At 36.2% G+C, this 20,970-nt stretch overlaps 1 long non-coding RNA gene and 1 other non-coding gene across 2 annotated transcripts in view; both read left to right on the forward strand.

Moving 5' to 3' along the window:
• Nucleotides 1-20,970, forward strand: part of LOC143668228 (uncharacterized) — a 66,168-nt gene that overhangs the window by 32,256 nt on the left and 12,942 nt on the right. The window contains exon 3 of the long non-coding RNA XR_013168370.1: nucleotides 1,379-1,473. This is a non-coding gene — a long non-coding RNA (uncharacterized LOC143668228). The remainder of the gene's footprint in view (nucleotides 1-1,378; nucleotides 1,474-20,970) is intronic.
• On the forward strand, nucleotides 2,849-2,952 carry LOC143653205 (U6 spliceosomal RNA). Its single transcript, XR_013161160.1, has one exon. It is a non-coding gene; the product is annotated as a U6 spliceosomal RNA (small nuclear RNA).

Genomic DNA, 20,970 nt, shown 5'->3' on the forward strand with positions numbered 1-20,970 from the left:
CAAAAAGAAAATAAAAGAAGGAAAAAAGAAACACCATTTCTAGTCTTTGCAGATTGACTGTGCCAGTGCGATCCTTCAAATTTTATCCACACAATGAGTTTAGAGAATAACTCCAGGTCAAAGTTTGGGGGTCTTACTAGTTTTTTCTGTGCTTCTGTTTTGTCTTGGGCTTGAGCATTTGGCCCTAGGAATTCCCCCACTTACATGGATACAAACATCCCTTCTTCCCTAGGAAACAGTTTCTCCACTGTCATGGGCACTGCACTTTATATCCTACAGCCAGCAATCTCTTGCTCCAGGCATCCCCTTAACTGCTCTCTCACAGCATGGTGAAGGAGAGTTCTGTAAGCCACCTTCTGCATGCAGGGCAGATTCTAGGACACTGAGTCCCTCAGGCCACCATTAGACAGATTGGGTCAAACATACATGCTCTCATTATGTGTATGAAGGTCACTGCTCTCTCTGGAACCAGGACCAGAGATCTTTACTGATGCAGGCTGGCTCTGTGCTAAGACAGTAAGAGGTGCAGAGGAGACCAACAATGAGACCTAACTGCTTTAAAAAATTTTTTTTTAATTACAGAAGTTTTAAGTTTACAGAAGAATCATGCATAAAATACAGAATTCCCATATACTACCCTATTATTAACACTTTGCATTAGTGGATATATTTATTACAACTGAACATTTTTATAATTACAGTATTAACTATAGTCTATGGTTTACATTAAGGTTCATTGTTTGTGCTGTGCAGTCCTATGTGTTTCTTTTTAAAATTTTATTTTAATAACACACACACACACATATATATAACCTAATATTTCCTCTTTTTAACCACATTAAAATATATAATTAGATGTTGTTAATTACATTCACAATGTTATGCTATCATTATCCCCATCCATTACCAAAACTTTTTCATCATCCCAAATAGAAACTGTACAATTTAAGCATTCCTTCCCCATTCCCTACCCACCCCAGCTCCTGGTAACATATATTCTAGTTTATGATTCTGTGTTTAATCTAGTTATTTCATATCAGTGAGATCACATAATATTTGTCCTTTTGAATCTGGCTTATTTCACTCAACATGATGTCTTCAAAGTTCATTTATGTTGTCACTTATATCAGAACCTCATTCTTTTTACAGCTGAATAATATTTCATTGTATGAATTGTATATATGTATGCATGCATTATTTATCCATTCATTGGTTGTTGGACTCTGGGTTGCTTCCTTCTTTTGGCAATTGTGAGTAGTACTGCTATGAACATCAGTGTTCAAATATCTGTTTAAGTCCCTGCATTCAGTTCTTTTGAGTGTGTGTTTAGAAGTGCAATTGCTGGTCATATGGTAACTCTATACTTAACTTTCTGCAGAACTGTTAAACTGTCTTCCACAGTGGCTGCAACATTTTACATTCCCACCAACAACGTATGAAGGCTTCTATTTCTCCACATCTTCTCCAAAACTTGTAAGTTTCCATTTTTTGTAAGACAACTATTTTAGTGGGTGCAAAATGGTATCACATTGTAGTTTTGATTTGCATGTCCCTAGTGATTAATGATGTTGAACATCTTTCCATGTGCTTTTGGCTATTTTTTTTTTTTTAGAAATGTATATTCAAGTCTTTTGCCCACTTTTAAATTAGATTGTTTTTCTTTTTGTTGTTGAGTTGTAGGATTTCTTTATTCTGGATATTAAACCCTTATCAGATTTGTGGTTTCCAAATATTTTCTCCCATTGTGTAGGTTGTCTTTTTATTTTCATGATCCTACCACTTTAAGTAGTATTTTTCTTGATTTGGCATTCTCCTGTGACTGAAGTCCTTTAACTGTTTTCTGGAGATTTGAGAAAGATGTTTCTGCTAGTTCTTGCTGGTTGTTCAAAGCTTCTTTGCAAGAACAGAGCCCTGAAACTCAGTCTGCCATTCTTGATTGGCGAGGGCTCTGTCCTACTTCTGAAGGACAAAAATTTCTAAGTCTCTTTACCCTTTGGTTGTTTGTAGATTATCTTTTCCTCCAGACAATAAGCAGCTTGGGGTGAGTTTTGCTTTCCATTGCATCCACAGAGCCTCACACACATAAGTTCCTGGTATATAAGATACTAAACGTACAATGAATGAATACTTACAGAAACAATAAGAAAGGGGCATGGTATAAGAGAAATAACATTTATTGACTGTGTCTTTTCATTGCCTCATTTCTAATAGGCGAATGATACTACACGGAACCTTGCAAGATAAATGTGATTGTCCAATTCAGTAGATGCAGAAATAGAGACCTGAAGAATTTATAAAACTTGTTCCCAGTCACACACCTAGTAACTGATAGAATCAGAATTTGGACCAAATCCACAATCCTTCTACTAAAGTGGTTCCTCTTGTCAGCAGCGATGTTGGCATCTGGAGGAGAAGTTCTAGACTTCAGTTCTAAAAGTGTCCAGGGGGAACTTAGAAGCCAATTGGAATTCTGGGCAAGAGTAGAACAGAGTTTCTAGTTTATTATTAAATAAAACTAGTGCCTATCAGAAGTGATTTCAATGTTCCTACTGAATTAATAGATAAACATTCTTAGCAGGACCTGGGACACTGTAGAGACTAGATAAATGCCTGCAGCACAAATGAATGAAAAAAATAAATGAATGAAAGAAAGGATAAAACAACCAGAGGGTGGCCAGCCAGTTTTAATATAAAAGCCACACAGATGAGCATGAATAGCAGCAGGGAAATGGAAATAAGGTCAACGGGGAGGAAGACATAAAGATAGTGAATTAGAACAATCTCTGGGCCTGAAACTAATAGAAGGGAATGTAAAAGAATATAAATACATTTTAAATTCCCCATGTAAGGGCTCGCTTCAGCAGCACATATACTAAAATTGGAACAATACAGAGATTAGCATGGCCCCTGCTCAAGGATGATATGCAAATTTGTGAAGTGTTCCATATTTAAAAAAAAAAAAAAAAAGAAAATCCTCATGTAAAAGTTTTTGTCTTCTATTTAGCTTCTAAACAATAATAATGGGGTCAGTCCATTAAATACTCTATTAAGAAGAACAATCAACCCCAGCCTTTGGGAACTCAATGAAGCTTTTCAGGGTGGGCTCTCCAGCATCAGGGAAGTAACTACAATGAGCCTCCCTAGTGCTGTGGATGAGTTACCAGGCTCTGATTTCAAGCATTCCTCCCGCTGTAATTAAAACATTAATTGTAAGCTTCTTATTTACTTTTACTTAAAAGGCAGGAAGTTTTCTCTCCTGTGTACTTGGTGAAGTGGCAACTCAACCAAGATATTTCCTGACCCAAATGGGGAGTAGCTGCTGGTGGTGTCTGGGAACACATGATGCAGTCTTCTTTCTGTCCTTCATGGTGGTTAGAATGAAGCCCTGCTCACCAAATCTCGGCATGTTAGGATGAGGAAGCACCACTGTTTCCTGACAAAAGGAAAGAGGTCAAGAGAAGTGGTGGGGCTTAGGTGTGCTCTGTAACACTTTTGGGGTGACACCTTGCTGTTCCACACACCACCCCTAGGAACCATTGCCACAGGCAGAATCCTAAATTGACAGAATCTTGGGCCTAATATGACAAGGGCAGTTTTTATATTATTTTTCTCTGTCTCCTTTCCTGTGAAGGTGATGGTAAGGACTGCACTGTCCTGTAACCACTCAGGCAGCTGCTCAATAGTTCTCTTCTCTGGCCTTTGAATTAGGGGAGGCTAGTGTCATTTGGGGCTCAAGAGACAGAACTGAGCTTTTCAAGACTCCAAATACAAATTGTTCATCTATTATTATTATTATTTCCATGAATTTAAAGATGAAAAACCAGAAGTACATATGGATAGTGATTTATCCAAGTTGGTGTGAGAAATGATATTGAAATATACAGTAGCAATATTAGGAGCCTTGTCCACAATTCTTGGAAAAACAGCAATAACCTCAGTTAATTGAATAATGGTAGAACTGATTTATTTATTTATTTATTTATTTAATATCTTCTTAATTTTATTAATTAATTTTATCTCAATTATTCTTGCTGACCACACATGTAATTGGGAGGCATATGGATATACTGATTAAACACTTAGGACTTGGAGACAGAAAGGCTGGGCTCAAATCCTGATTCTATTATTCACTAGCTAGGTGGTTTTGGAGAAATTACTTAACCTTGCAACCTTGGGTTCCTCATTTATAAAATGGGCATAAGAGCCATAGTTTACCAGATTATAATGAGGATTAAATAAATTAAGTTTAAAAATACCTATACACAGTTGCAATTAAAAAATAAAACTATATATTTTCTTGATTACAAGATGCACATCTCCCACATTTTTGTATTTCTGAAGTCTCAATGTGCCTTACAGTCTTCTCAAAGAGACTCTCTGACTGTCAAGCAAAGAATCTGACAAGTTGCCATTGCTTGCAGGTGCCAACTTTACCAGACACAGAGGTATTTGTTTGCCTCAATTGAGTTCATATTATTGGTAGTACTATGTGTGAATGCAATTTAACTTATATTTAGAAGTCTAATTATAAAATATAAGCAAAAATATTCTTTAAGAAGATTATATCACGACTCAGCATTCAAAAAAGAAGTTATTGTGCATGCAGATGACTTTGTCAGGCAATGCAATTAAAGATGTTAGAGAATGCCATTTTCCCAGAATATATCACAGAATTTCAAAGCTAGGAGAAAGGGGTAGGTATAAGCAATTTTGCGAAGGTCCATAACACAAGTTCAGAGCAACTGATAAAAGCTTCTAGCTGACTTTCAAGGAAAGCAGTTTAAATTCCAATGATAGTAAATTAAGAAAAAAATCCTAGCAGAACAATGAAAGAAGAAACTTAGGCAGAATTCCGGTATTCTTTGGTGTACTTTTAAACTGTATTACCACTGCAAATGTCTAGACCATGGGAATAGATCGTGAAAATCAGAATGTCATTATGATCCAAAAATGATTCAGAATTATTTTTATACTTTTTGAAAGAGGCATTGTACCTAGAATAAAGTCTGAACTCCTAACCATTGTCTTCATGGCTTGCATGATCCTCTACCTGCTTTCCTCCCCAACTAGATGTCCTGTCATTCTCTGCTTCAAAGAATATCATGCCCTTTACTGCTTCATAGGCTTTGCACATGCTGTTTTCTCAATTTTAGATTCACTTTTTTTCATTCTATGCATGGCCATAGTTCTTTTTAATGTTTTAAGTCTCAGCTTAATTGACATTTCTTTAGAAAGTTCCTTCTTGACCATCTTACATAAGGTCCTCTTTGCTATTCTGAATTTAAGCCTCTTGCCTGCTTCCATAATAGCACTAATTATAACTTGCAGCCATTTAAGCTATTTTGTTGAACTTTTTGTCCTTGTTTTTTTCTCTTCTAGATCAGAAGCTCTCTGTTGTCAGGGACAGTGTCTTATCTTATTTGCTTACATTTCTCTAGCACATATTGCAGAGCCTGGCTCTGTTTTATGAATGAATAAGACATTGAGAGAAATTAGTTTATATAAAAGCAATAGGTGATCAATCTTTTCCTTCCTAAAGGTAAGATCTGATTATTTGAATGACATGGAAAGCAGTGATAAAATTTCAGTTATAGAAATAGTTGGGTAGATTATAAATCACAAAGTAATAGGAAGTATCTGTAAATGTGGTGTCTTAGAAGTCTCTGAATCTAAGATGGTTCATATCAGAGCTAGACTGTTGGTCCCATGAAACAATATTTTAGAACTGCCACAAAATTTCTGTTATATTATTTATTTTTGGCTGGTGGTAGCATATTTCATTTAAAAAGAAATAGGTTTTCCTTGAAATTTCTTGCAGAACTAACGAAACTCTGCTCCCTAATTTTTGCAATTGCTAAACTTCTGTTTATTTTTCTCCCAAAGTCTATGGACAGGTGGTAGAAGCTTATTAATTGCTATGACATTTCTTTCTAATATATTTCAAGCCCAGGTGTTACAGTAAACATGTGCAAGTTTTAATCGTCGGCGCTTGTTTGTTTCATAATGTATAGTCGTATTTTGTGCCTCTGGGTATATGGTATTCCTCTTCTTTATTGGTCTTTGTATTTTATTATTTAATTCTTTGGTTTTATGAAGTATGGTAATCTCCCTAGGTACAAAGCTGTTCCTGGACACTTCAATTCATGGAAGAAAATTCTTTCCAATGATTTTTAAGGAAAAACAATACTTATTCTAAGACTATTCAATAGGAGGGGTTCTTAATCTTATTTTGAGCCACTGATTCTTTTGGCATCTAAAGAAAGCTGAGTAATCATCACATAGAAAATATATCTATAGGCATTTGCACACATTTTGGATATACATTTGTGGGTTAATGGCCAGGCAGAAGCTTATTCAAGAACCCTAAGGTAAGAACCACTATTTTGGAACCCTCTACCATAGACCCTGAAAAATTTCCTTATCGGGCACCCGTAGATTTGTCAAACCAAGTATTTTTGATGGAGAGGACACATTGAGGGCCAGAACATGAGGATCAAATTTCTCTCATACCTCAGAGTTAGAGTTAAGGGTCCTCATTCATTTCTCATTCCTCCTACCTGAAATTAATCCTCTTGTCTCCCCGGTTATGTTATATAGCATCTACCATTACTGTGCGCTCTCTGAGTGCTGGGAACTGTGCAGAGTATTTCAAAGAATTTTACTCTCATAATATACTTTGAGGTACTGAGTATAAACTGAGAATGGCAGAACCAAATTCCGTAGCCAAAAGAAAAGGCTACCAGGCTAGCTGACAGAGCAGTGTTTCTGCTCAGGGTAGTTTATATCCTTTTTAGTTTATTCAACCATTAGTTCTTAAGACTATACTGCAACATTGTACTGTGCTGGGGTATTTGGTTATTACCAAAAATATCAGATAAAATTTATGTCTTTAAGGAATTCATGGTGTCATTAGGAAGATAAGACACATTGAAACAGTTATTAATCTAGGCATGGAGCTCCTCACTCCATAAGCAAGTAAGACTGTCATTATTATGCAGCACCTATGAGGGATGTTACAAGTGGACAAATGACATTGATGCAAAAGTAAATATAACAAGTGTTGCAAGAGTGGTTTGACCCTCTCTTTACCAAAATCAAGGGGTGGCAGTTTGGACCTCCACTCCTTTCTCTCTGTCGTCTCCTGGGAGGTTCTACCAGAACATAAACTAGCAGAAGACAGAATGTCTCCATCTGTGTACCACTAAAATCCACTGACCTGTGATATCCTAGAACATGGGGTCTGACCCTTATTCATTTTTCAAAAGCTTTTTCAGAGTTTAACATAATATCTGCCAAAGAGGAGATGCTCAATTAAATGTTGCTTACATGGAGCTGGAAAGAAATCATACCATACGAAACAGCAACCCTCACCACAATAATAATAAAGATATATACAGAGAAACATAAAATCCTATATCCAGGTGCTATAGTCCTAAGTGTTAAACAAGGAGTTATCTGTGTCCCTCACTGGAGGACTTCACGGCCTAATATGTTCATACTGAGGTAGAAAGTGGAAACACTTTGTGTGTATCATGAAACATGGGTGGCCTTACTCAGGGTTAATGTCTTTGTGGAGAAGTAATCCAACTCATTTGAGGAATAGTAGAAAGAGGAAAATCTTTAATTAGTCATTTCTATTTATATGACTAAGTTTTGGGTTTTTATTTTCCTATTTGGTACATGATTTAATTGATGATCATCAGAAAAATGTTGATCTGCTGGCTGGTTATTATAAATTTCTTTACAAACAAACTGTCTTTTATTACAATGTGGAAATATAAACATATATCGCTGCTTTGCCATAATTTCTAGTAACTTGTTTTCATTATTGGTAATGCTTATATTATCACATTCTAACACCTACTGGAATGAACTTGCAGATTTATGGCAGGCCTACAGAGAATATGCTTTATGATGCAAACTTTAAGGTTTAAATGATCTCTGAAAAGTTCCACGATGTGGTTTAGAGGTCAAAATTAAAGACTAATCCATTTAAACTCTTCTCTTTTTTATTTAAATAATGAGACATGTTAAGAAGGATTGGGAAATGCTGTTAGCAAGCAGGTAGGTCATTTATTCAGAATACTATTGAAATGGAAAGCTTCCATGCATGGGAGGATTCATGAAACCTTCCAGTATGTAAATCCACTCCTCCACCTGCACTTTGGCAGTAAGAATGTAGTTGCTCAGGTTTGCTTAGATTTTAGAGTTTTTCAAAGCAACCACTTGGTTTCTCAGCCATTTCAATTTGCCATTATCTCCGATTATGTTGCCCAGCTTTGTCCCATCCATAGATTTTTTTTTTCAGTATTCAGTAAAATCTTAGCAAGTATTTTTGTGGGAGAAGGGGGCAAGATAATTATACTGATGACTTCATTTTTCTTTTATTCCTTTCTTTAATCTTCCTGTCTTCTCTCTCCCTTTCTCATCTCTCTTTATGGGAGTCTCTGTGTGTCTTTGTTTGCCTTTCTCTTTATGTCTTATCTGGCTTTCCGTTTTTGTGACTATCTGTGTTTCTGTCTCTTTTTCTCTCATTCTCTGCCTCTCTCTCTCTCTTTACCTACTTGTTATACATGATCATATGCCAGGTACTAGGTTAAGAATTGGGGGTTGGGCAGGCCACGGTGGTTCTCAACAGGCAAAATTCTTGCCTTCCATGCTGAGACCCAGGTTCGATTCCTGGTGCTTGCCCATGCAAAAAAAAAAAAAGAATTGGGGATTAATATTATAAAAGACAGTATATGCTTTCAGGGTTTTCAGTATAATGGAATAGAGGATGAAAGGAGAAAACAGATGTGGAAAAAGTAATGGTAGTGATTATGCAATACAGGTATAAACAAGATGCTGTAGTAGAGAAAAAATAGTAGTTGATTCTATCTGAGATCACAGAAGCTTTCCTGGATGAGGTAACATTTAAACTGTCTTGAAGAATGAGTAGGAGTTTTCCTGGAAAACAATGGTGGGGCCAGGGGAGGCCATTCCAGGCAGAGAGGATGGCATGTACAAAAGTGTGGAGGTGAGAAAATATCAAACATTGTGGAGAAGCAAACAGGACTCATATATATATATAGTTACTTAGACCAGAAAAGGAGGGTGGGTCAGGAAAGCCATGATGCCTACAATGCAATAGTAATCCTCATCTACCTACCTACTTAAGTCCTTGCAACTGGTACATATCTTTCATTTGTTTTTGTTTTTTTCCCTCAATAGTTGCTCTGGAATATATGTGATGCCACCATGTTGGGAAGCAATTCTCTACCTTAGTCTGAATTGCTGGGGGTGGGGGGGGGGGCTGTGGGGAGGCCTCTAATACTCTGACCAGAGGGGTTTATGCTAAATCTTTTCTTAGCTGAAAGTAGAATCCAAATGTTGGGGATTTGATGGCAGCCGATATATTACCTCACTTTCCTTTCCATGGAGTTCTGAACCAATTAAGAAATAAAGAGTAAGGCAGAAGGAATCCAAATATCTCCTTTATTAGTGATAAGGGCTAGTTTGGAGAATGTGGCTTAGGCATGCAACAATACTGAGCTTCTGGTTCTTTATTTGAGAATTAGGGAGATTCACCTACCCAATTACAGGCAGGCTAGAAAACAGTAGGCTTCCTGGCAACCCTGATGAGATAAAGAACAAACCAGGGCTCCCTGCAGACAGACATTCCGTAGAGAGGAATTAGATGGTGGGGCTGAAGTATGCATGCTCTATTCCTTTTCCAAACACACCAGGCAGATAAATTATTCCACCCACCATAGTGGATCAAGTGAATGGGTAGAGTGAGGTCACTGGTATAACATTGCTGGTGTTCCCATGAAGCCAGGTAAATCGGGTTCCCTCCACCAACTCCAAGTCTAATATTTTTTTCACCATAGGAGATTTGTAACTGTGAAATTAGGATTTAAGGAATAACCATAGTTGCTGAATTGTTATATAGACATTCTTTCTTACTTTCTGGTGTATTGGAATGGACAAAGGGAAATAGCTGAAATCTTTGAACTGTAATCCAACTGCCTCGATCTCAGATAATGACTTTATAGCTTTTATCTTGTGCCCTTGTGATTGTAAAACCTTGTGACTGAGTCTCACAATTACACATTTTAGCCTGTTTTTCAACTTTGGAGTCCTATGTGCACTAAAAACAGCCCCTAATGTTTACTAATGAAGGGCCTTGGGTCAGCCCAGAACTAACTCACTCCAATTCCAAACTTATCTTGATAACTGAAGCTGGAGCTAACCAAAATGGGCCCACCTGACCTGGGTAGCAGCTTAGACTTTAAACTATAAGTCACCTATACCTCATTATAATACTAAAAATCATGCCCATCATCATATTAAGGCTGCCATTTTCTTACATGAATTCTGTGATTCAGCATGTAATCGATCTGTGCATGCGCAATAATTAGAGCACCTGTAATTATATCATCTGGAGCCCTTGTGCTTATTATCCTAAAATCTGCCCATCTTTTGATACTATGCAACTATCAGAATTACTACTAGTTTGGGGAGACAGATATTTAGGCCGATAGGCCATCTGATCTCCTGTCTCATAACTAGCAATAAACTCTGTCTCTCTTTGAAACTCCGGTGTCTGAGGAATTGGTCATGGAGTACACCGGGCAAAGAATCTACTGCCCGTAACAGATCTGTTACCGTCCTGTAACAGATTGACACTCAGATATTAAGTGGATAGGAATATGGTCTGGTGACCATATTTATTTGGTTCCCTAGCATAAACTGATGTGGCAGGGTGAGATACATCTATAAACATAAACATTTTAGCTGCAATCTTCCTCCAAGTGGAGGCATAACAGGTTGACCTCTCTAGGTCTGAGACTTTAAATGTTGTGCTCCATTAAAATTAATAGATTGAGAGATGCAGATGTTATGGTTCGAAGAAATGTTCGAAGCCTGGGTCTTTAGAGAAAATATGGAATCAAACATAAGATTGGGGATATGTGGCAGTGATCTTTTGAGCAGATTATAAATTTGAAAAGAGTAGTTTTCAGATTGTTGTTGAAACGTGAAAGGTCTGTTTGGTATATATTATTCTCTCGACATTTAACTCTGTACTCTGTCAAGCTAACAACTCCCCTGTCTGTCTCCCAAGGACTCTTTCTTTTCACTGTGATGTAAATTCTGTGGTGCTGTGTTTCTTCAAGATTAAGAAAGCTGAGCAATGCCTGCATTTTAGTGTCTGATTTTTTAAACAGTTGAAACAAGATTTACAATTTAATTCGTAATGAGCTGTAATCTGTCAGAGTCCCATGCCTTTTAGAGCTGCAGAGACAGGCCTGTGGGGCAAGGGGACCTTAGCTCTTGCAAAGAGGTTTCACCCAAGTCCAGAAAATTTATTGAGACCTGCTGCATTACCTTACTGATTCCGTGGCCCTGACTCTTTGTGTCCTGCTGTTGGTTTGCTCTTAGTCTCTGCTATACATCCTTGCTTTGGCCCAGAATAGGCATTTTTTTTGCTGATTGATCCCAATTTGCCATGATTCTACTTTCTCTCAAAGTTAGTAAGTCTCTATTGTTAGAAACTTGGGGTGGGATGGGGGATTGTTCACATTTTTAGAACTGTTGTTTTCTTTCCTTTCTGTTATTCTTTAATTGATTTTTATTTATCTTTACTCTCATATTTTTTTTACTCTCATAATATTTTGATCTTCAAGAATGTTCTTTACCTAATATTATCTTATTCATTTTAATTGTTTTTAATGCTCTTAGGTTACATTTTTTCATTGTTTTTTGTTTACTACATCTATTTATTTAACCATGCTTCATTGTATTCCACTCTACCGTATTCAATTTTTTAATTTATGTATTTTAAATTAAATTTCAATTTTAAATTATAATTTCATGAATTTATTTTGGCCATTTTATAACTATGACCTTTTATAAGCAGAAAAATTGAATTTAGGGTGAATCCTTTGAATTTTAGGTGCAGTCTAAGAAAATTGCTTTCAAGTTAGATAGATTTGTTGTATATACTTTTATGACTTGCTTTGTCATCATTGCAGCTCCCTCATTATATTTCTTCATAAGAAGTATATTTCTCTCAAGAGTTGTTTGAAATTCAACTGTTTACTCCATGCTTCCTGGAGGGAAATTGTATGAGAAAATAGGCAAGTTTTGGCATAGCCTTAGTGGGTGTCTGTCAGCAATATGGACTGGACTACAAGGTGGTGTGAAAAGAAGGCCACTCTGTTAACATTACTGAAACTATCATTTTTTTCTCTTTTTCTTCTTTATTAGAGAAGTTGTAGCTTTACAGAACAATCATGCATAATATAGAGGACTCCCATACAATCTTTTTTTCAAATGTGTGTGCCTCAAAAGCCAAACTATAATATTAAGAATTATTTTTATTGTTATTGCTTGCATGAGTGAGGAATGTTGAATATATTCCCAGCTACCCTTTGAAGAAGTTTTATAAAAAGCTTCATTGCACATTCCTTATGTCCTAAGCCAAATTCTCTGGATTAATTTTTAGCATTGTTTCACAATTAAAATAGCTTAGGCCCCTGTCCAAAGACCTTTGGAAAATATGTTTCTATGGTATTCATAATGTTGACACTAATTCTCTCACTTTTAAGGATGCTGGCAGTAGTTTAGTAATAGGATCCTGTTTTCAAGCAAAAGAAACCCAAATAATAACAAAATTTTAGATAATAGGGTAAAGGGAATAGTTGAAATTTCCATAAAGTCTCTGTATAAGCATTCCTCACTCTCAGAATACTTAGGGCAAATTCAATGGGCCTAACAGGCTACCCTCAGCCTTAAACCCTGGACTGAGAATTTTATCTATTATACCAGCAGGCCACAGCCTGCTCTTTTTTTATTTATTAGGTCTCTGGTCATCCTCTAATCACTTCTTAGTCCACATCTGTTCATTTCCTGTTCTGGTAAAGTCTTGAGACTGACTTCATTGTTCATATATGAAATAAAATAGAAATCTGCATTTCAAAAAGAAATACTTATTTATCCATTTTGAATAAATGATGCCTTTTCTTTTGCATAAGCATTTATTCTAAGAATTTATGAATACACAGAACATTCTCCCACTTAAGGTGGCACTGATATCCTACTTACAAAAAACTCCTCTTACTGTAACAATAACTAATCTAACAATAACTAATGTATCCATGAGTTCATATGTGTATTATTCTGATCTTCTCAGCATCCCTATTTCCTTCTATTGGAGAACTACTCTCCTGACCCTTTGTCTATGTGCTTAGTCTAGGAGGCTGTCCTCATTTTATGGATCCCAGGGTGGCCAATCATAATATTGACTTACTTTGGCCAAAGAGATGGCTTGAAGGATGGGCATGTGACCAAAACCAGATCAATGAGGGCCCTGCTTGGGATTTTTGCTGGAACTGTTAGCAATGAGGCTTTGTTTCATTCTTAGATTCTGGGTGCTAAGGGTCCTGAAAGCCTGGAGGTACCATTTTTGTTCCCACATGGGGAAAGCTTTCTTGAAAATTAAGCCAACTCAGGTCAAAGAAAGCAGAGCTGAGAGACGATCACAAGATAATTTCTTTCAGATACTATAAGAACGTTATTAGGAAACCTGAAACAGGCTGTCTTGAGCCATGGATATTTTATTTTAAATTTCTGTAAGTTAATAAATCCCCCCCTTTTTTCTAACTCTAGCTAGTTTAATTTCAGTTTCTGTCACTTGTAACTGAAATAGTTCTGATTAATATATAATATACTAGGCACTGTACTAGTTGCTTCCCAGAGACAGCCACTTTCAACAGTTTTGACTGTTTCTTTTGATATTTATCTCTACATATCTAAGCAACATGCCTTTCATTTTCTTGATTGATTTTTGTCAATTGTAACTGACTTCCTGCTATGGTGATTGAAGTTTTGCTCCTTCTCCATTCCTCCCTCCCTACCCTGATTCTCTCTGTAGGAGTACTACAATGCTTGGCTAAATCAGTAGTTGGAATTTACAACTTTATAAGCATTACTTACAGTTTAACCAAGCACTGCTCTAAGATTGTATCTTTTCTATGCATTTTTAAATCTCATGATCATTTTTCAACTTTTACATTTCTATGTACCAATTGTTATATATAAATATATGTATATTATTATTCAACCTATTTGTCAATCATCCAGGAAAAAAGTTCCCAAACATTCAAAATCATCAGTTTCATTCCCCAACCCCTCTTCTTTCTTTCATAGCCACCATCTTGCTGCTTTAAGCCAATCAGTTGATCTGTTGACTTGGTGCATAGTTGCTGTCTAGGGACCTCCTTTCACTGATGATTTGTATAGGAAACCCTATTGTTTGATTCGTGTCTTCCTCTCTTTGGATTTTTCCCTCAGTTTATTAAAGCATATAGCTTCTTTGGAAAGGGTTCATGGGAAATAAAATTTTTTGTCTTCCCATATCTCTATATGTCATTATTACACCTTTATACAAACATACCTAGTTTGGGGATAGAATTATATAGGATGTAAGTAATTTTCCTACAGAATTTTAAAGGCATTTCTCCATTGTCTTCTGGTATCCATTGCTGCTTTTGGGAAGTCAGATTCTATTCTGATAAAAGAAATTCTGACATTCTCTTTATAACTGGTGTTTTCTAACTTCATGGTTGTGTGATTTGGAGATTTGTATGTGTGTAATGGGTATTCGATGGGCCTTTTCACCCTGGAGGCTTGCATCTCTACTGTTGCAAACCCTTTATAATGTTATTTCTTTTATAATTTCAACCTATGTGATTTCTCTTCTCTCTTTATCTAGCACCCTAATAATCAGATGCTGGACCTCTTTGATTAGTCCTTAATTTTATTAGTCTCTCATTTCCTAACTCTTTACATTTTGGTTCTACTTTTTGAGAGATTTCTTTGACCTTTTCTTCCATCTTTTTTATTAAATATGGACCTTATTTTCTATCTCCTTTATTAACTATTTCATCCCAGTTATCATATTCTTAATTTTTAAGAGCCACTCCTTATTGTTTCATTTTTTTATATCCCCATTTCTAATTTATAGATGCATTATCTAAGATCTCTGATATTTGTGTTTTATGTTGTTGTTTGTTTAGTGTAATTTCATTATTTCAATTTCCTTTAACATTTTTTTATGCATATATACCTGCACCCATATAATTATATATTCACACACATATTTAGCTATAAGTTTTGAACTCTTTTTCATGTTGGAGGCTTTTCACCCCCAAAGATTTATAACTCTGGGTTGTTTATATGTAAGAATTAGACTGATTGAAAAGTGTGTGTGTGTGTATGTATGAATAGGGGAAGTTGTTGATAGTGGACTTTACCACCAAGTAGACCCTCTAGCCTTGTCATTGAGGTCTCCAGATGTCAATATACAAGTTGTTTTTCAGGAATGGTTTAGTTATTCAAGATGAGACTCATCCAGTCTTCTGCCCCATGACTGGTGAAGGTGCTGGTAAAGGTCATATGACCATTTTCTAGAATCTGGAAGGAGATTAACATTCCCATTATTCGCATGTAGTCTCTGCATTTTGCATGATGCTTTGCTCCTGGCCTCTCCTGGCCTGAGGACTCTCAATTTGTTCTGCTGGTGTCACCAAATTTCCTGTCCCTGAGTTGTGGGGCAATGCCTTACTTCTAGTCAGTCTCTCCTCTCTGCAGGAACCCAACATATAACTTCTCTTAGTCGGATAAGCCAATTACCACTCCTTGTCTACAAGAGATCCATTGGAATCTTTTATCAGCTGTTGTCTCATTCTCTGTTCTCTTTATCCTTGAAGAATTACTAACTTTTTAATTCTTTTACTGTATTTTGGTGGGATTTGATAGAAGAGACAACAAAAGTACCATTTGATATCAGCTGTGTAATCAATCTATCAATTGAAATCAGAATTCGTGCAAGAGTCTTTATGTGTTTGTTATATTTTAAAGAAATAGAAACTGGAAATCTGAGATGGTATATCATGGGTATAATTTACGTAAGAAAATTGATGCTGAACTCAAATTGGCAGAATCATACTCAGAGAGAGGCCTTGGCCTGATATCAAAAGATTAGTGAATAAATATGCATTTGTATTTTGAGTTAAAATAAAGTATTTGAGTTATGCATGTATTTTTCAATGAAATTTTCTGATTAGACACCCAAGAAGGCTTTTAAGATTGTCAGTGACTTCCTCTTGACTAGAGTAACAGCAGTGACCATGTCTGCTTTTTCATCACTTTATCCTCCAAGGTTAGCTCAATGTCTGGTTCCCCTAGCAGATACTCATAAATATTTGTTGATTGTATGGATAATAGTTTAAATCTTCACAACTCATCTTCACAGTAGTTTTTAACCCATCTTATAAGTGAGGAAACTGAGGCACAGAGATTAAGGGACTTGTAATGCAGCTAATGAGTGCCTGAGTAGGGAAAATTAATTACAGATTAGATATAAGATGATAGAATTTGTTACTTTCTTAGCCCAATAACATTATTGTGGTTATGTCAGGAATATATCTTTACTCTTAGGAGTTCCAAGAATAGGTATTTTGGGATGATGTGTTAATGTTTGCAAAAGCTTTCAAATGTTTCTGCCAGTATGCGTATATGCTTTTCTTTTTTTGGTGTGTGTAGAGAGAGAAAGAGATAAAGAAAATATGGTGAATTGTTAATAATCATTGAAGCTAGGTAGAGGGCATGTGAGAGTTCATTGTTCTATTATTTCAAAATTTTTGAAGTTTGAAAATTTCACCACAAAAAGTTGGAAAAACAAATTAAAGCAAAAACCCAACACAATAAAGAATCAGACTCAAGTTTGTCCAGCCCCATGTGTGGTAGTTGGAGCTGTTATGTACCCTAAAAATGCCATGCTCTTTTAATCCATTCCTGTGGTTAGACCTATTTTGGGTGAGACCTTTTGGTTAGGTTGTTTCAATTAAGAGGATAAAAGATAGAAAAATCCCAGAAGCATATATAGAAAAGTCTGAGAGAAGCTGAGAGAGGCCCCTTGGAACTGAGAGAGGAAGCTACTGGAACCAGAAGCTGAAAGCAGCAAGACCTGGGAGAGAAGGACCAGCAGACACCAGCCATATTCCTTTCCTTGTGACAGAGGTGTTCCAGATGCTGGCAGCCTTTCTTCAGAGATGGTATCATCCTGTTGATGCTTTAATTGGGACATTTCATGGCCTTAGAACTGTAAATTATAAGTTATAAATCCCCATTGTAAAAGCCAACCCATTTCAAGTATATTGTATTCTGGCAGCTTTAGCAAACTGAAACACCCTGGTATCCAAAAAACAACTTAAAGACAATTACTCAAGAAACTATCCTGTTCTCAGTGAAGGTCAAAAACTATCTCCCTTAGGAGTAAATGATAGTCAGTCAAGAGAGAGCCTCTGGGGTCATTTAGCAAAAATTGATGGTCTTTCCACATAGACACTCTTTTCAAAGTCAGGGCAAAAGTCAGGACAAAAATCTTTACATTGAGAAAGAAGAGAGATATGGTAAAAAGTCGGAAAATCCTGTTGAATGAGGTATATTGGTTTGCTAATGCTGTGGAAATGCAACATACCAGAGATAGAACAGCTTTTCAAAAGAGAATTTATTAAGTTACAAGTATACAGTTCTAAGGCCATAAAAATAACCTAACTAAAGCATCCAGTGAAAGATACCTTGACTCAAGAAAGGCTGATGGGTCTAGAGTCTAGAACACCTCTGTCAGCTGGGTAGACAAGTGGCTGCTATCTACTAGTCCTTTGGCTTCTGCTTCCAAACAGCTTCCCTAGGGGCATTTTCTTTCTGCATCTCCAAATGTCTAGGTCTTATTTTGGCTCTGAAGAAACTCCAAAATCTTTCCACTTTTAAAGAAATTTCTTGATTCTAATCAAGACTCACCCTGAATGGGCAGAGTCATATCTTCATATAATCAAAAGATCACACCAACAATTGAGTGGGTAATCTCCAAGGACACAATCTAATCAAAGGTTTCCACTCTACAAAATTGAATCAGGATTAAAGGACATGGCTTTTCTGGGGTGCACAACACTTTCAAACCAGTACAGGAGGTATGACAGAAGGACTGGGGATCTTTTACCTGGTGAAAAGAAGAGTCCTGAGTAATGACCACATCTTTAATACTCAAAGGACTAAATACTTGAGAAGCAATAGTCTTAATCTGTGTAATTTCTAGGGTAAATCTAGATATGATATGTAGAAATTTCAAGGAAAAACTAACTAGAATTTTCTGGTAATAGAATGAATAACTTGTCCAAATGAGAGCTGACTTGTTGGAGGTGTCTAGGCAGAGGCTAGAAAGCTGCTAGCCACCTATTTGAAAAAGCACCAGCTAGGCAACTTTGATGGTCTTTTATAATTTTAAAGTCTTGTGATTCAAAAACCAAACTTAAGATAGGTCTGACCAAAAATATAACTTTGGATACAAAACATAAACCAAAAGGATTTGAAATGCAGGCACACCTGCCTGCTTTGGAGGAATGCACCTGAAGGGACATTCACCCAAGTTTTACTTCCTTCTCTATTCATTCCCAAGACATGGAGGCTTCCCTTTCCACACGGATTAGGGCTTGGCAAAGATTATATATTCAATAAATCAACTGCCCCTAGAGGAATAAGAAGTTCATCAGAGCTAGAAGGCCACAAATGTTTCTTCTTTTTTCTTCTTTCCTAATCATTAATATAAGGTACAGAACATCTGAGAACAAAGCAATAATGATTGGGTGATCAACTTAGATGAAACCTAACATTTCAGCAGTCCACCATCTGCCTCTCTCTTTCCTGGAAGCCTGCTGGGCTTCCTAGAATTACATGCATCACATTTAGAAAATATGATGAGGACATTACCAAAGCATTCAACCAACAATATGTATCTTTTTTCAATAATAAAGACCATTAGTAAAAATTTTTAAAAATTGAAAAAAAAAATAATAAAGACCATTGATCTTATGGTCACCATGGGTCTGGTATAATGGAGAGTTTAAAACGAGTTTAAAAAGAGATTAAGATATGGTCCCTATATTCACATCATTTAAAATTTGAAGACAAATGTCAGTGGTTATTGGAAAATTTAACTCTCCTTAAGTCTATAACTGGATGGGAGATGAGCCTCATTCACTTCTTTTTTGTTCTTTCCAACAATCAGCCTGTAAACACATGTGTTCCTAGAAGTGGGAATGCAGTGAGTGTGCTGGGATACACAGAAGTATGTAGACGTAAATGACAAAGTTACCTGAATTTAGTTTTCCATGAAATAATAGTTCCCTCCTTCCAGCAACAGGGGCTGCAACTTCTCTTGACCCCAGGGTCTGATACTTTCCCAGGATTTGCTGTGAATGGCTGATAATTAAGAAACTCAGATTGTTGTTTGGCTTCCAGGCAGTTTGGGCCTTGTTTTTAGGGACACTCTTAAGCTTAAACCCAATAAAAAGAGTGAGAAGCCAAAGTGGGAGATAGGAATTCTTTGCTGGAGCCCTATTGCAGGAGCCTAGTGCTAAGGAGTATTCTGTTATGCTGGGGTCCAAGCTCATCTCTTTGCAGGATGCTGGTAGAGAGGGAGACTGAGTACTTCCTCAGTTTTTCTTTTGACTTTCTGCATGTAGTGATGCTTTGTTGGGCTTGTTGCCTTTTTCTCCCAAGCCCATGGCATGCAGATCATGTTTCTTCCCTTAGATAATTTACTTTCTTCTCTGTGCTAGAGTGTAATAATCTATAAAATAATGGGGCTAGAACTAAGACGGTACCCAAGGATCTCTTATGGGTTTAACACACATACACACACAAGTCTATATCCTCTGATACAGTAAGGCACATGTTGTTCTGGTTACTATACTTTAAACAATGTGATCACATTCATGATTTCTACCATCAAACAAAGTAAAACTAAATCAAACATCTTTTTAGCTGACTTAATGAGGGCTGCAATCTACTCTGAATTAAAAATTTACTGCTATTCTCAGTTTTATTTAAAAAATTAAAAGGACACTTATTGGGGAAGGTAAATTATTTCATTACCATAACAAATAGGGCTCAATCTATTTATAGTATTTTCAGATGCAGATTCTACCTAAAATGTCTTTTAAAACATCACAAAGTGATGTACATAGTGATAGGGAAATTTTCTTGATTTTTTTTTAACTTCCTAACAACATATACCTACTTATTGATTCACTGACTGTCAAAGAGATTATGAATGTTCTGCTCATTTTCTACAACTAGAAACAATACAAAGATTAGCTTTTCCATTTTGGAAGGTGACAGCATCCAACCAAAGTATTTTTTCCTCCTTTAACTCCAGATCTGAATTAATAGAGCTTTAATTCTCATAAGGGAAGACGGATTCAGATATAATTATGAAGCACTCCTTTAGCTATAAGTGAAATTTATTAGTAGGAACAATAAACTGAAGAGGGTAAGAGAGGCCAAGTGAATACATTTAATTTGGCTAAAATCAATTTATTCAATGTAATGTAAAGCATCAAAGTGTTCTAAAAAAACCAAAGAATTAAAAAATAGGAATAATTTTACATAGATTCTTTACAACAGACTAGGTAAACTTGAAGTGTACAAAGAATATATTCAAAAATTTAATTGTCAATTTTGCTGTAGGCCAGGAAGGAAGGAAGGAACTTTATTGAGTGCCCACTGTGTGCCACATTCTGTGCTTGTGCTTTATAAGTTGTCTATTTGATCCTTACAACAATCCTATGAATTTGGTGTTACTTTGTCTTTCTATAGATAAGAAAAACATTTCTATAGACTTGCTTTAATTGGGACATTTTCACAGCCATTGAACTATAAACTTGCAACTTAATAAATTCCCCCTTTTAAAAGCCATTCCATTTCTGATATATCACAATTCTGGCAGCTAGCAAACGAGAACAACTGGGTTTTGTTTGAAAATGTCAAATGAATTTCTTTAAAGTCAGAATTTTTATAAAAATGGAAGACATTAACTATATCAACCTAAACTTTTAATAAATATAACCAAATCCTATACATCAT

The sequence above is a fragment of the Tamandua tetradactyla genome, chromosome 1 (genome assembly GCF_023851605.1).
Source record: "Tamandua tetradactyla isolate mTamTet1 chromosome 1, mTamTet1.pri, whole genome shotgun sequence".
NCBI lineage: Eukaryota > Metazoa > Chordata > Mammalia > Pilosa > Myrmecophagidae > Tamandua > Tamandua tetradactyla.